A 17,357-nucleotide genomic window follows, 5' to 3' on the forward strand; every position below is an offset into this window, starting at 1 on the left:
CTGTATCACTTAAGAGTTTTTATCGCTATCTCTGTGTATTACGCCAATTGACTCTTTGTGCAGAATTCATTCACGGAAGCTAGGCCTGAGAAGATGGGAAAGAAGTCCAAGAAGACTGCAGGTTCTTCCGCAACACCAACTGCGGGACAAGCGGCCGCAAACAAGAAGAAGGGACTAATATCCGATACCACATGCACGGGACTCACCAGAGTAACTTGGCAGGGTACTTATAACCTAATTGAAGCTGAGCAACCACAAAGGATAGTGACAAAAGCTAGTGTGGACTTACTCAAGAAGTCTGATGCGACTCTCAAAGATTTGGCCGACTCTTTCCTTCACAGGATAGCAGCCAGAGATCAAATTCTTCCTTATACAGACGTTGTGCGATGGGCGATTGAAGAAATCCCCATATTGGACAGGACTTTTAACACAAGAGATGGGAGGATTTTCAGATCATTCAAGCCAGAAGACCTAAGGCAAATGTATCATTTGCCTGAACCAGAGAAAATATATAACAAAGACTTCTTGGAGAAGTTCGCAAGCGAGAATGAGATCGAGTCTGAACCTATCAAGGATTGGAGGCAAAATCCCAACAAACACAAGCACGAATCCTCTGGTACGTACTCGGTCGATTCTTTGGCTTCTCCTTATTGTTATGCGGGGATTATGATGTGTAGGCTATGGGGATTGCATGATTCTGCCAATTTTACCATTGAAATGGTTCCTTTAATGGAGGCAACAGTAAATAGTTGGATTATGGATTGGGCTACTATCCTTTCGGATAAATTAGCAGTAGCTGTTCGTGATTTTAGGTCTCAGTCTGTTGTTTCAGAAAGGAAAATGCCCCCGTTCTACTATAGTGCATATATCCTAGACACTCTTTGTTTTAATTCCGAATTTCCTGTTCTCGGGTGGAGGTGGACTGCACAGGACCCTTCACCCATTCATATATATCATCAAAAATTGTGGAAGTCTTCTTATAAAGACCACCTGTATAGGAATTGGATCCCTCCGATGACTTAACAAAGCTATCACAGTATGCAGGCGCTTCTGTTAGTATTCATAGATGAAATCCTAGTTACTCTAAAGATGAATAAGAACACAAAGAACATATCGGATTAGTGTTACATACTTTAAGAGAACATAAGCTATATGCAAAAGTCAGCAAATATGAGTTTTTCAAGAACATAATATAGTATTTAGGGCATATCATTTCAAAGGAAGGATTTTTTGGACCTGTTGTGCTCTACAACAACACCCCCATTTCATATCATCTCTACATATAAATATTAATGTATGAAATGGGTCCCTTTAGAATTTAATTTTGTATCAATGCTATTATAATCCAAAAAAGTCCAAAAAATGAATAAATGCACTTTATAAAACTTTATGGGTAAACCCTTAAAAGAAATCATGAAATGATTTGTCATTGCGATAAAGCAATCTCAAGATCGCATATCGCAATGACACATGAATTATAATTAAGCACCCAAAAGTGTTCCGCCGATGCGCATTTGGCGCATTCGGCGATCGGCGATATTCCATGTACATGTTATAATGCCCCATGCCAATAGTCCCGACGCGATACACATTCGGCGAATTCGGCGATCAGCGACACGCTACAACATTTGTGATGTTTCCAAAGACTTGTCCCGATGCGATGCGCAATCGGGAATCGGGTATCGCGGCAATCTCACTCAAGTCTTATTGCGCTCAAAACTTTTCGCCGATGCGATATCGCATTCGGTGATCGGTGATATCCAATACGCACCATTAAAGCACACTAATTACATCCCCGATTGCGATCCGATAAAGCGCGGTTTTCAACGAAGAGCCGTTAAGTGATGGGATGGCGCAATTCATTTGTAATAAAGGCTTGATCTTTCACGCAATCCTTCATCTACGCTCAACCGCCAAAACGTCCATTGCATGCTTAAGTGAATCGTTCACCCGAGTAACGATATAATGGGCATTTATGGAATGACGGAGTGAAAACGGCTAATTAATAAGATCATGTCCTAAAATCTTTTCACGGATTGTATACGCGCCCATTTTAAAAGCTAAATCCTTCAGTTACGCATCTATTCATATGTGCTGTATCACTTAAGAGTTTTTATCGCTATCTCTGTGTATTACGCCCAATTGACTCTTTGTGCAGAATTCATTCACGGAAGCTAGGCCTGAGAAGATGGGAAAGAAGTCCAAGAAGACTGTAGGTTCTTCCGCAACACCAACTGCGGGACAAGCGGCCGCAAACAAGAAGAAGGGACTAATATCCGATACCACATGCACGGGACTCACCAGAGTAACTTGGCAGGGTACTTATAACCTAATTGAAGCTGAGCAACCACAAAGGATAGTGACAGAAGCTAGTGTGGACTTACTCAAGAAGTCTGATGCGACTCTCAAAGATTTGGCCGACTCTTTCCTTCACAGGATAGCAACCAGAGATCAAATTCTTCCTTATACAGACATTGTGCGATGGGCGATTGAAGAAATCCCCATATTGGACAGGATTTTTAACACAAGAGATGGGAGGATTTTCAGATCATTCAAGCCAGAAGACCTAAGGCAAATGTATCATTTGCTTGAACCAGAGAAAATATATAACAAAGACTTCTTGGAGAAGTTCGCAAGCGAGAATGAGATCGAGTCTGAACCTATCAAGGATTGGAGGAAAAATCCCAACAAACACAAGCACGAATCCTCCGGTAGGTACTCGGTCGATTCTTTGGCTTCTCCTTATTGTTATGCGGGGATTATGATGTGTAGGCTGTGGGGATTGCATGATTCTGCCAATTTTACCATTGAAATGGTTCCTTTAATGGAGGCAGCAGTAAATAGTTGGATTATGGATTGGGCTACTATCCTTTTGGATAAATTAGCAGTAGCTGTTCATGATTTTAGGTCTCAGTCTGTTGTTTCAGAAAGGAAAATGCCCCAGTTCTACTATAGTGCATATATCCTAGACACTCTTTGTTTTAATTCCGAATTTCCTGTTCTCGGGTGGAGGTGGACTGCACAGGACCCTTCACCCATTCATATATATCATCAAAAATTGTGGAAGTCTTCTTATAAAGACCACCTGTATAGGAATTGGATCCCTCCGATGACTTAACAAAGCTATCACAGTATGCAGGCGCTTATTTGGCGGCAACAATTGACAAAGCATCGGAGGTGAGCCTTCTATTGAAGAATAAGGACCAAGAAATCCTTGCGTTACAGGCGGAATTGGTTGAAACAAGGCAAAAGGCAGCACAAGCCGAAGAACAGTTGCTGGCGCAACAGCGAGAGAACAATCAGTTGGCTCAGCAATTGCAAGCGGAAAGGCAAAGGATCGATCAGGGCGCGATCCAAAAACAAAAAGAATTGTCGGAGGCGTTGGAAAATTTGAAAGTGGGGAATGAGAAAATGATAAAGACCAAAGATGAGCAGATTTCTCAAATGTCATCGCAGCTGGAAAAGATGAAGGGTGCATCGCAGGTAAAAGAGTTTAAAACAGAGGCATTATTGATAAACAATGCGTTGATAGCTCAGGTCAGACTCTTATGTCAACAGATCGATCAAGCTGAGTCCCTATGTGAGCTAACTACAGCGATAAATCAGCAGGTAGAAAAGGCCAGGACTGAACTAGATCAAGCGGACGAGGCCATTACTGGACATCTTGATTGGCAAGATACTGATTTGGGAAAAGCAGCAAAATTGCCCAGGATTAATGAAACACAAAAAGATATTCTTTTCACAGAATGGCACACTCAAGTGATGAAGGCAGAAAGGGCGGCTTCAAGATGTAAAGCAACCGCCAGCAATCTAGTGGATCTAGTCAATAACACTCTTTACCTGGCCAACATGATTTCTCAATGTACACCGGGAAAGATGACAACTACAAATACATTAGAGCAAACATGCTACCCTGAATTAGAGGAAAAAGGGAGATTGATCGCTGGAGTTAAAACCTTATCCTTAGATGCATATTGGCTCTTCTTAATCAAGCCACATACACAGAGATCTGCCCTAAAGTGCCTTACAGACGCAATCGGGTGTATAATTCCCGATATCCAAGATGCCACCTACGCTGCACAGCTCAGTTCGCGCCTCAACAAACCTTCGGAAGTTGAGCCAATGCTTGCAGTTAATCAGCTCAGATTCAAAGGAAAGCAACCGACTTAATGAGTCACCCTCCCGCTTGCCAGATCGCCAGCCGAAACAGGATCGAAAGTTATTGATACCAGCTTAGTAGGATTTCTGTTTAGTAGATATTTAAAATAGATTAGTATTTATAGACCCTTTCATTCTTTTGGAAAGGGTCGTAAAATTTTGTAACAAACTTAATAGGCTGAAGTTTGCACTACTGTGCTTCAGTCTCTATTATTTTATGAAATTGGACCAGTTGTTCTGAATCCGACATTAAATTATTTTTGCAATTGCGCACTATTGCCTTTGTTGAGGACGATTTCTGTGTTGAAGGAAGAACTACCAATAGAGATTGATATTTGGGAATGTGCTGTAGCTCATATGGTACTTTTATCTACGTCTGAAGTCATTCCTTTTATATGAATTGTTATGCTATATATTCTTGCTATTATTGAATACATGCATGCGCTATAACAGCAAATCTCTATCTCAGCCCACTATTGGATGTTTTGTGATTTGCATTTCTTTTAATTATGTATGTACAATGATATAAATGATAGTGTAGTAATTTCGCTGTTATGACTTTGTGTAACTATTTATGCATAGCAATCTTGAACAATTTAATATCTATGTTTGAAGACAGAGTCATCTATATGCCTGTCTAAAAGCTCAGATCATCAAACGCTACACTTTAGAGATCGATAAAACCCCGGGGTAGATTATAGTTATTATATTCCTGCCGATAGTTGTAGTTATTCTCTTATCACTAGCATAATCTATAAGTCGCGCATCCATCCTATTTTATCCTTTTTTGGGAAACTGGTCCCATTATCCCCAGTCGAAGCCACTATTCCAAACGGAAAAGGAGTTGTACTAAGGTCTGGACCGGGTGGTTTCCCCTATGTTGTTGCAGCGAATTTTCGAGGCCTCAACATAATTGGCGCTAGAAGGAGGGCATCAACTGTGAATGGCACATAAGTCCAAACCTATAAGCCATTCCAAGAGTAATTCTCTCTCCAAATCCCCTCGACCTTCCCATTTGCACACTGGTTCGCCGGTATCCGAACAAGGAGAAGGGGAATCAACTACCACTGCTCAAACCCATCATACCACAGAACAATTAAGTATTGAATCACCTGAAGTCCAGTCTCTAATCCATAAACTTCAGAGCTTCTCAATTTCACCACAGAAATCTGAGTTATCAGAAAGCAGTGCGACTTCGCAGTTCAATCTCACTCACCCTCTCACCAGACTTCAGAGCGAAAAACTCGGTATTGAACCCACTGAGTTTCCTTTACCCAAGAGGAAAAAGGCGGAGAAAATTAATGAAGGATCTGATAGTGAAGAGCTCTCATCCACGTCCTCCATTGCATTTTCTCCTTTGCGAGGTCAACCATCCACTCCCCCATTATAAATTGTCGTTCACCAGGGATTAGAAGCCTCAATATCCCAACCTGTTCACTCCTCATCTTTGATCCCTTCCCATACATCTGGAATCCCAACAGTAGTGTCAACCACTGTCGCTATCACAATGGCAGACCCATGGACTAGGCCAGGTGCAGTCAACATGGCTGCACCATTGCACGACCTTCCAGATGCTCCTGAAAAATGGTTTCCTAAATTTAATCCAGATGACGGGACTCAGGCTGAAGAACACATAAACAATTTTATGTTAGCAGTTAACTTAAAGGGAGTGACAGAACAAGATGTTGTCGTAAGACTTTTTCCCTACACCTTACAAGGATCAGCAGGATCCTGGTATTTTTCCTTACCCTCTGGTTGAATTACCAGTTGGAACACATGCCAAGAGTAGTTCCTTACCAAATATGGAGATGATAGGTCCTTAGCCACTTTAATAAACGACCTCTCCAATCTGAGAATAGAGCACAGGGAACCAATAAAGGAGTTTAATGCCAGATTTAATAAACTCCTGAATAAAATCCCTACCGCTTCTAAACCAAGTGAACAAATCCGAAGCGAATGGTATATTACCGCCCTACCTGCCAACATAGCTATTTTTGTAGACAGGGATGGGAAACCTACCTTAGCTGAAAACATGAGAGAAGCACTTGCTGTTGAAAAGCGCATCAATGATCTAGAAAAGAAAGCTGCTTTGGAAGATAGAAAAGCTAAAAAGGTCTCATTTAAAGAAGATTCCAAGAAGAAAACCCCAAAGGACCCGTACGACATGGGAGGTTTACAAAAGGTCCTTAAAACGTTGTCTAACGAAATGGTCGAAATAAAGAAGCAGGTGGCCGAAACCTCAAACAAAAGACCATTTAGAAATTTTAAGAAAACTGAAACAAATCCGCCCAATGTTATATCGAACGCAGATTCAGAGCAAGAAGAAGAGGAAGAGGAAACAACCTCACAACCCGATGATGAAGAAGAAGTAGCTGAATGCCACGGAATGTGGGATTTTATACTCCCAAACTCTGATACCGAGAATGAAGAAGAAGCCTTTCCAGTTACTACAAGAAGTAGAAGTACTTCAGAACCTGCTCAGGCAACTTCAAAGAAGAGGAGCGCAGGTGCTGCCACAACAAAGGAAAAAGTTCTCCCAAAGAAGTCGCCTGTAGTTATTCCGCAAAACCAACCTTCAACTTCTAATTCTCCTTCAACATCCAAGACATTAGTAGTATCCGATTCAATGGAATATAACATTGTTGATGACATGAAGAAAACTGAGGCAAACATAACTATGTTTGAGCTTAGTAAATTAAAACATCAGCAAAAATTACTTCTTAAAGAATTGAATGTTGTTCCCTCTACTCCCCTTCCCAGCGCAAGAGCTGCTAACGATTCAGGCCAACCTCGTTCAGGTATGGTTGAAGCTACCGATTCAGTTCTAATCGGAGATAAATCAAATTCTCACACTCCACCCTTCCTGCTAACCTATGAGATTTATAACAGAAACCTGCACAACTGTTTAATTGATTCAGGGGCATCATCTAATATAATGCCAGCTTCAGTTTGTTCTAAGCTGAATATTGAACCCCAGAAGTCTGCCATTCATATTGTACAGTTAGACAGGACCAAAGTGCAGGTTGTGGGAGAAATTAATTCTGTAACCATCAGGTTGTCTGCCGATCCCAGGATTGTACAGAGGATAGATATCCTAATTGCTGATATACCTGAGTTCTATGGTTTAATTTTGAGTAGAGATTGGTCCGAAAAACTGCATGGGTACATTTCTACAGATTGGTCACATATGTGGCTTCCCTACAAGGGAAAGCCAAATCAAATAAGGATCGATCGAGAGAAGCATATGACCCACATAGTTACTGAATTTGAGCAAGAAAACCAACCTGTGGCGTTCAACAACAACATTTTGGGGAACTATTCGTCAGAATCATTCTTTGGCAACTTTGTTGCCCAACCATCTCCTTTTTCAGTCAATCATTTTACATCCCAGATTGAAAATTTTTCACAAACTGATAAGTCCAGATGTTTTAATGATCTTGAGGAAAATGTAAATATTTGTGTTAATACTCCTTTATTTTGGTCTTTATATTTTGATGGCTCTAAGTCCAACGAGGGCTCAGGAGCAGGTTGCATTTTGGTTAGTCCACAAGGAGAAAAGACAATGCTGTCTTGTAGGTTAGAATTTGAGTGCACTAATAACGCTGTCGAATATGAAGCTTTAGTCCAAGGATTATATAAAGCAATCGGCCTCGAAGTGCAATATCTAAAAGTATTCGGCGATTCGGAAATCATTGTCAAACAGGTGAGGAATGCAATTCATTGTCTTTCAAGTCACCTCAAGCATTATCAATCGCTAGTACAGGATCTTACCTCACACTTTTCAGCATTTAACATTTATTCCATTCCTAGGTCACAAAATTCGGCAGCCGACCTACTAGCCAATGTAGCTTCTAAGCTTCTACCTTCTGAAGACTACAGCCTTGATAGATTTTCTGTAGAATTACTTTTTAGGCCTTCAATTCCTGACAATGTCACTAATTGGAGAGTATTTAACCATGACGAAGATATCTTACAGTTTCTAACTTCGGAAAAATTCTATGACAATCAAGTTATTGAGGAAGATGATCATGATCTACAGATGAAAGAAACGCCTCAAGAAAATTCAATTCCTAAACCAGTGGTAAAGCTCGAAGATCTTTATGACATAAAAAATAGGTTTAAACCTGTAATTAATGCAAAGCTTCAATGTTCTACCCTTAGGTTTGAATTGATTAATCTAGGCACTGACGATGCTCCTCAAAACATTAACCTAGGATTAGGACTTTCCCAGGAAGAAAAAGAAGCATTTATTAAACTGTTAAGAAAAAACAAACAGGTCTTTGCTTGGAAGTATGATGATTTAAAGACGTATGATACATCTATTATCCAGCATACCATTCCTATGCTTCCTGATCAGAAACCGATTCAGCAAAAGTTAAGAAAAATACATCCAAATTTGGAGAGCCAAATAAAGTCGGAGCTTAACAAGCTCTTGAAAGCCAAGATTATTTTTCCGATCCGACATTCAAACTGGGTCTCTAATATGGTGCCAGTCAGAAAGAAAAATGGCGACATTCAAATCTGTATTGATTTCAGGAACCTAAATAAAGCAAGCTTGAAAGATAACTTCCCATTACCTACTATGGAGCAAATCCTCCAATCAGTAGCAGGCTCTGAATTGATGTCCTTTCTTGATGGATTCTCAGGATATAACCAAGTTCTGGTTCATCCTGATGACCAACTTAAAACCACATTCAGAACAAAATGGGGAACATATGCATACCAGAAAATGCCTTTTGGACTCATAAATGCAGGAGCGACATTCCAGAGAGCCATGGATATAGCCTTTAAAGGGTTGATTAATCGATCAGTAGTCATCTATCTAGACGATATTACTGTGTATTCTAAGAAGAGATATAATCATTTGCATGACTTAAATCAAATCTCTCAGCGATGCAAAAGATATGGTATTTCTCTGAACCCAAAGAAGTCTTTCTTTGCTCTTGATCAAGGAAAACTCTTAGGTTTTACAGTATCCAAAGATGGCATTTATATTGATCCTAATCGGATCAAGGAAATTTCTGAAATCCCTTTCCCACACAATAAAAAGTCGATGCAGTCATTTTTGGGCCAGATTAATTTTGTTAAACGATTTGTTCCAGATTTTTCTCAAATTGTATTAGCACTTCAAACAATGATCAAGAAGAATTCAGTCTTCAAGTGAGGATCAGAAGAAAAGCAAGCTTTTGATGTTATCAAGCAATCAATAATCAATGCCCCAGCCTTGAATACTCCAAATTTTTCTAATCATTTTACATTATATACCATTGCGTCTGATGTATCTTATGCTGCAGTTCTCATGCAGCCAAATGCTCACAATTTAGAAGCACCCATATCATTCTTCAGTTCAAATCTTCAGGGTGCCGAATTAAATTATTCCGATGTAGAAAAACAAGCCTTTGTTGTATTTAAAGCAGTCAAACATTATCGACCCTTTCTTTTGAAAACCCATACAAAAATAATAGTTCCTTTCCCAGCAGTTAGGCAACTATTAATCCAGAAAGAGCTGGGTGAAAAAAGGGCAAATTCGGTCACAACGCTTCAAGAGTATGACCTTGAAATTAAGCCAGCAAAGATTGTTAGGGGCCAAGGTTTTTGCAGGATATTGGCAGGAGCATCCAACATTCCAGAATCAAGCGACACAGATCAAGCTCAAGAAATTAATCAGATAAGTGTTACTGTTCTAGATCTCAATATGCAGATTTAATCTTTTATCTAAAGAATGGTTATGCACCTCCGAATTTGTCTTACAAAAACAAAAGGGCCATTATATTAAAAGCGAAGAATTTTACCATCATTGATGACGTGCTTTTTAGACAGAATTACGATTCTATCTTGTTAAGATGCCTTGAAAAACCTGAAGCCCAAAAGGTTTTGCAGGAGTTGCATGACGGACCAGCAGGAGGACATTTCGGAGCTGACACAATAGCTCACAAAATTATTCATGCTGGTTATTATTGGCCTACTTTGTTTAAAGATGCTCACGAGTACGTAAGGAAATGTCTAAATTGTCAAACTGCCAGCGGAAGACAACGTAAATCAGCATTCCCCCTGCAACCAATCAACATTGAACAGCCATTTGAGCAATGGGGATTGGATATCATTGGGGAGATTACTCCAGCATCTTCCAAACAGCATAAGTATATCCTTACTGCTACCGATTACTTCACAAAGTGGGTGGAGGCAATCCCTTTAAAGACAGCAAACTCTGAAGCAATCATTGAATTCATAGATCAATTCATCATTACCAAGTTTGGTGTCCCAAATGCTCTTGTTTTTGATAATGCATCTTACTTTTCAGGCAATGCTATGTTTGATTTTGCTATTAAAAGAGGATTTAAGTTAAAATATTCTGCTAGTTATTATCCCCAAGGAAATGGTTTAGCAGAATCTACTAATAAGAAGCTGATTAAAATCATTAAGCGAACTATCGAACAAAATCAGAGGAATTGGCACAAATCCTTAGTATTCGCATTATGGGTTGATAGGATAACACAGAAAGCTTCTATTGGAACTTCTCCATTTAATCTTTTCTATGGAAAAGAAGCAATCTTACCCTCAAATCTTATTCTTCCTTCTTTAGCCCTAGTGCAGTTTATTGAAGAAACTCCTTCCTCTTCTATTCAATTTAGACATGACCAGATCCTAAAATTAGAAGAGGAAAGAGAAAAAGCCAAAGTTACCCATGCCAAACATCAGCAAGTCATCAAAGCAGCTTTTGATTCAGCCTCATCCGGTTCAAAACAGTTCCAAGTCGATGATTTAGTTCTGAAATGGGACAAAGCCCATGAGGACAAGGGTAAGCACTCTAAGTTCCAGAAGTTGTGGCTTGGACCATTTCAGATCTGTGAGAAGATAGGCCATTCAACCTTTATATTGCAAGATTTATCACGTTTGAGAGATTCTCTCCCTGTTAATGGCCTTGTCTTAACGAAATTCTTTCACTGAGGAGGTAACCCCTTCTCCTTTCATTTCAGTAGGATTTTAATAGTTTGTAGGATTTTAGGAAATAAGGTTGTGAGATGTCTCCCATTGACCTTTTTCTGTATTTAAAAAGTTGTCCCATAGAATGAATATGAACATCTGCTTTTAAAATGATAGAACTTTTAACCAAAAAGGATAATTTCTAGGAAATTAGATGTCTTTGTATTCTGAAATCACAATTCAAATTTTTGTCAACTCCTCTCAAAGCATAGAAATATTGTAAACCATTTTCTGTTTTTAAATCGGTCTTTAAAGGTTATCCATACTAAGATAGGAATCAATCCAATCTCAGCATCTTCAACTCTTACTCTGTCATCCATTACTCTTAAGAAGAAGATTGTTCACCCCATTCACTAAAGTTTATGATTTTTCAGAGTGTAATTCTAAAATATAGGATATTTAAGATAAGAGGTGTCATTACAAGCCTGCTTACCACGTTCATAGGGAAATAGTTTATCTGACATTACCAATACTGCAAACCAAAACAGGGTAATGGCTTGAAATTTCAAGACAAGGGGTCTCATCACGAGCCAGCTTGTTCAGTTAAACTACTATCAGTGAGTGGCATTGTCAAACAGCTGGCCACCAAACCAGGACAATGGCTTTTTATCTTATCAATGACAAAGAAGAAAGGAAATGAAATACAAAATATTAAAAAATATTTTGAATTCATTCTGTTAATCACACTCTTAATTGGATGGGACAATGGACAATCACATGGTTAAAAGGTATCCCTGTCGAAACTATAGATGTTTGCTGGCAGCAGAGGCTCTACCTATGACAGATGAGCTTATTATAAAAGGCTGATTTGGAAAGGTATTCGATTTTATCATTACAAACCAATAAAGACCTATTTCAAAGCTTAGAATGTTTTTATTTTCATAGAAAAGAGGGAGTTAACAAAATAGTTTCATTTTTCTCAGAATATATTGAAATCTAGTTATATTAGAAATTTCCCGATTGATTGAAACTCTATTTTTTGAAAAGGCTTAAATGTTCTATTTTTTGAAAGAGATAACTGGTTCTTCCAGCGAATCGCCAATTGTTGTGCTCTACAACAACCCCCCATTTCATATCATCTTTACATATAAATATTAATGTATGAAATGGGTCCCTTTAGAATTTAATTTGGTATCAATGCTATTATAATCCAAAAAAGTCCAAAAAATGAATAAATGCACTTTATAAAACTTTCTGGGTAAACCCTTAAAAGAAATCATGAAATGATTTGTCATTGCGATAAAGCAATCTCAAGATCGCATATCGCAATGACACATGAATTATAATTAAGCACCCAAAAGTGTTCCGCCGATGCGCATTTGGCGCATTCGGCGATCGGCGATATTCCATGTACATGTTATAATGCCCCATGCCAATAGTCCCGACGCGATACACATTTGGCGAATTCGGCGATCGGCGACACGCTACAACATTTGTGATGTTTCCAAAGACTTGTGCCGATGCGATGCGCAATCGGGAATCGGGTATCGTGGCAATCTCACTCAAGTCTTATTGCGCTCAAAACTTTTCGCCGATGCGATATCGCATTCGGCGATCGGTGATATCCAATACGCACCATTAAAGCACACTAATTACATCCCCGATTGCGATCCGATAAAGCGCAGTTTTCAACGAAGAGCCGTTAAGTGATGGGATGGCACAATTCATTTGTAATAAAGGCTTGATCTTTCACGCAATCCTTCATCTACGCTCAACCGCCAAAACGTCCATTGCATGCTTAAGTGAATCGTTCACCCGAGTAACGATATAATGGGCATTTAAGGAATGACGGAGTGAAAACGGCTAATTAATAAGATCATGTCCTAAAATCTTTTCACGGATTGTATACGCGCCCATTTTAAAAGCTAAATCCTTCAGTTACGCATCTATTCATATGTGCTGTATCACTTAAGAGTTTTTATCGCTATCTCTGTGTATTACGGCCAATTGACTCTTTGTGCAGAATTCATTCACGGAAGCTAGGCCTGAGAAGATGGGAAAGAAGTCCAAGAAGACTGCAGGTTCTTCCGCAACACCAACTGCGGGACAAGCGGCCGCAAACAAGAAGAAGGGACTAATATCCGATACCACATGCACGGGACTCACCAGAGTAACTTGGCAGGGTACTTATAACCTAATTGAAGCTGAGCAACCACAAAGGATAGTGACAAAAGCTAGTGTGGACTTACTCAAGAAGTCTGATGCGACTCTCAAAGATTTGGCCGACTCTTTCCTTCACAGGATAGCAGCCAGAGATCAAATTCTTCCTTATACAGACGTTGTGCGATGGGCGATTGAAGAAATCCCCATATTGGACAGGACTTTTAACACAAGAGATGGGAGGATTTTCAGATCATTCAAGCCAGAAGACCTAAGGCAAATGTATCATTTGCCTGAACCAGAGAAAATATATAACAAAGACTTCTTGGAGAAGTTCGCAAGCGAGAATGAGATCGAGTCTGAACCTATCAAGGATTGGAGGCAAAATCCCAACAAACACAAGCACGAATCCTCCGGTACGTACTCGGTCGATTCTTTGGCTTCTCCTTATTGTTATGCGGGGATTATGATGTGTAGGCTATGGGGATTGCATGATTCTGCCAATTTTACCATTGAAATGGTTCCTTTAATGGAGGCAACAGTAAATAGTTGGATTATGGATTGGGCTACTATCCTTTCGGATAAATTAGCAGTAGCTGTTCATGATTTTAGGTCTCAGTCTGTTGTTTCAGAAAGGAAAATGCCCCCGTTCTACTATAGTGCATATATCCTAGACACTCTTTGTTTTAATTCCGAATTTCCTGTTCTCGGGTGGAGGTGGACTGCACAGGACCCTTCACCCATTCATATATATCATCAAAAATTGTGGAAGTCTTCTTATAAAGACCACCTGTATCAAATCTGTAATGGTTTCATGGTCCCCATTTACTATTCCATTTTTGATAAACCCATTTCAAAAATTTCCTATCAAGCTTCCTTTGATTTACCAGCAGTAGCAAGTTGGTTTGGAGAAGAAAATTTCACCTATATCAGAGTTTTCGGCAGCAAAGCCGACCCACATGTTCTTCCTCTTTATGTTGCAGATAAGCTGCTAGCAAGGGAAATTGCATATCAGATCATGGCTGAGAGTACTACACAGACTCTCAAAATAGAAAAGAAGAGAGGATGGCCATCTTTTCCCTTCAGATGTGGCGTTTATACTCTGCATGATCTTAAACATGCAGAAAAGGAAGCCACGAAGCTCCAGTCTTTAACGCTGGCCACGATCCCAAACAGACCATACGACCCAAAAAAGACTGCTTACAATGCATTAGAGCAGGCCAAATTAACGAGGTTTGAGCATCAGAAGGATATGTTTGATGACCTGTTCATTGCCTCTGAGACAATAGGTCATGTTAAAGAACTCGCTAGGATGTGATATAACGATGAGGGATTAACTGAGTTCAATAAACTCAGAGAACAGAGGTTGCAAACTCTGCCTCTGCATTTACTGGTAACATCCCCAGCAACATCATCGAGCCGACCTGTTCAAGAACAGGAGGAGCAGCAGAAGAAGCAACAGGAGGAGCAGCAGAGAAAAGAACAGGCAAAAAGGCTAGAGAAATAACAAGCCGAGAAATAGCATAGAACACAAATGGAACAAGAAGAAAGAAGGAAGAAAGAACTGGCAGATAGGTAGAAAAGGGAGAAAGAAGTACAACGAAAGAAGGAACGGGAAGAAAAACAGAGGAAAGAAAAAGAGGAGCAGCAGAGGAAAGAGCAGGAGAAAGAGAAGCAGAAGCAAACCACCAATGTAGACACTGCTATAGACCCCAATTTATTACAAGAATGGCAGCAATTTGACTCCATCATCAGTGGATTGGAATGTTAAAAAAATGGGGATAATTCTAAGACAAACGATACGCAGGATGTTACCTCCCCTCAGGTTCTAAGTGGAACCAGCGGCCCACCAAGTTCTAAAGAAGTTGAAGTTATTCCAAAAGACCCCTCTGACCAAATTATTCTACAGATAGAAGATATTCCGCCATTGGATGTTTTCTACAGCCCAAGACACAGGGCAGTTGTAAAGCGGTCAAGGAAGAGACGAAGGATTGATCAACCTTCTATCTTCCCCGAACAAACGGTCACGGGTAATGTAGTATGGAAGGAGGAATTGGATCCCTCCGATGACTTAACAAAGCTATCACAGTATGCAGGCGCTTATTCGGCGGCAACAATTGACAAAGCATCGGAGGTGAGCCTTCTATTGAAGAATAAGGACCAAGAAATCCTTGCGTTACAGGCGGAATTGGTTGAAACAAGGCAAAAGGCAGCACAAGCCGAAGAACAGTTGTTCGCGCAACAGCAAGAGAACAATCAGTTGGCTCAGCAATTGCAAGCAGAAAGGCAAAGGATCGATCATGGCGCGATCCATAAACAAAAAGAATTGTCGGAGGCGTTTGAAAATTTGAAAGTGGCGAATGAGCAAATGATAAAGACCAAAGATGAGCAGATTGCTCAAATGTCATCGCAGCTGGAAAAGATGAAGGGTGCATCACAGGTAAAAGAGTTTAAAACAGAGGCATTATTGATAAACAATGCGTTGATAGCTCAGGTCAGACTCTTATGTCAACAGATCGATCAAGCTGAGTCCCTATGTGAGCTAACTACAACGATAAATCAACAGGTAGAAAAGGCCAGGACTGAACTAGATCAAGCGGACGAGGCCATTACTGGACATCTTGATTGGCAAGATACTGATTTGGGAAAAGCAGCAAAATTGCCCAGGATTAATGAAACACAGAAAGATATTCTTTTCACAGAATGGCACACTCAAGTGATGAAGGGAGAAAGGGCGGCTTCAAGATGTAAAGCAACCGCCAGCAATCTAGTGGATCTAGTCAATAACACTCTTTACCTGGCCAACATGATTTCTCAATGTACACCGGGAAAGATGACAACTACAAATACATTAGAGCAAACATGCTACCCTGAATTAGAGGAAAAAGGGAGATTAATCGCTGGAGTTAAAACCTTATCCTTAGATGCATATTGGCTCTTCTTAATCAAGCCACATACACAGATATCTGCCCTAAAGTGCTTTACAGACGCAATCGGGTGTATAATTCCCGATATCCAAGATGCCACCTACGCTGCACAGCTCAGTTCGTGCCTCAACAAACCTCCGGAAGTTGAGCCAATGCTTGCAATTAATCAGCTCAGATTCAAAGGAAAGCAGCAGACTTAATGAGTCACCCTCCCGCTTGCCAGATCGCCAGCCGAAACAGGATCGAAAGTTATTGATACCAGCTTAGTAGGATTTCTGTTTACTAGATATTTAAAATAGATTAGTATTTATAGACCCTTTCATTGTTTTGGAAAGGGTCGTAAAATTTTGTAACAGACTTAATAGGCTGAAGTTTGCACTACTGTGCTTCAGTCTCTATTCTTTTATGAAATTGGACCAGTTGTTCTGAATCCGACATTAAATTATTTTTGCAATTGCACACTATTGCCTTTGTTGAGGACGATTTCTGTGTTGAAGGAAGAACTGCCAATAGCGATTGATATTTGGGAATGTGTTGCAGCTCATATGGTACTTTTATCTACGTCTAAAGTCATTCTTTTTATATGAATTTTTATGCTATATATTCTTGCTATTATTGAATACATGCATGCGCTATAACAACAAATCTCTATCTCAGCCCACTATTGGATGATTTGTGATTTGCATTTCTTTTAATTATGTATGTACAATGATACAAACGATAGTGTAGTAATTTCGTTGTTATCGCTTTGTGTAACTATTTATGCATAGCAATCTTGAACAATTTAATATCTATGTTTGAAGACAGAGTCATCTATATGCCTGTCTAAAAGCTCAGATCATCAAACGCTACACTCTAGAGATCGATAAAACCCCCAGGGTAGATTATAGTTATTATATTCATGCCGATAGTTGTAGTTATTCGCTTATCACTAGCATAATCTATAAATCGCTCATCCATCCCATTTTATCCATTTTTGGGAAACTGGTCCCATTATCCCCAGTCGGAGCCACTATTCCAAACGGAAAAGGAGCTGTACTAAGGTCCGGACCGGGTGGTTTCCCCTATGTTGTTGCAGCGAATTTCGAGGCCTCAACAGGACCCTGAAAAGGTCAGGACAATTATGAATTGGCTCACACCCATGGATGTGTCAGCAGTTCGGTCATTTATGGGGATTGCAGGATACTA

The sequence above is a fragment of the Pinus tabuliformis genome, chromosome 3_1 (genome assembly GCF_031772625.1).
Source record: "Pinus tabuliformis cultivar Carrire ecotype Pingquan chromosome 3_1, CPIR1, whole genome shotgun sequence".
NCBI lineage: Eukaryota > Viridiplantae > Streptophyta > Pinopsida > Pinales > Pinaceae > Pinus > Pinus tabuliformis.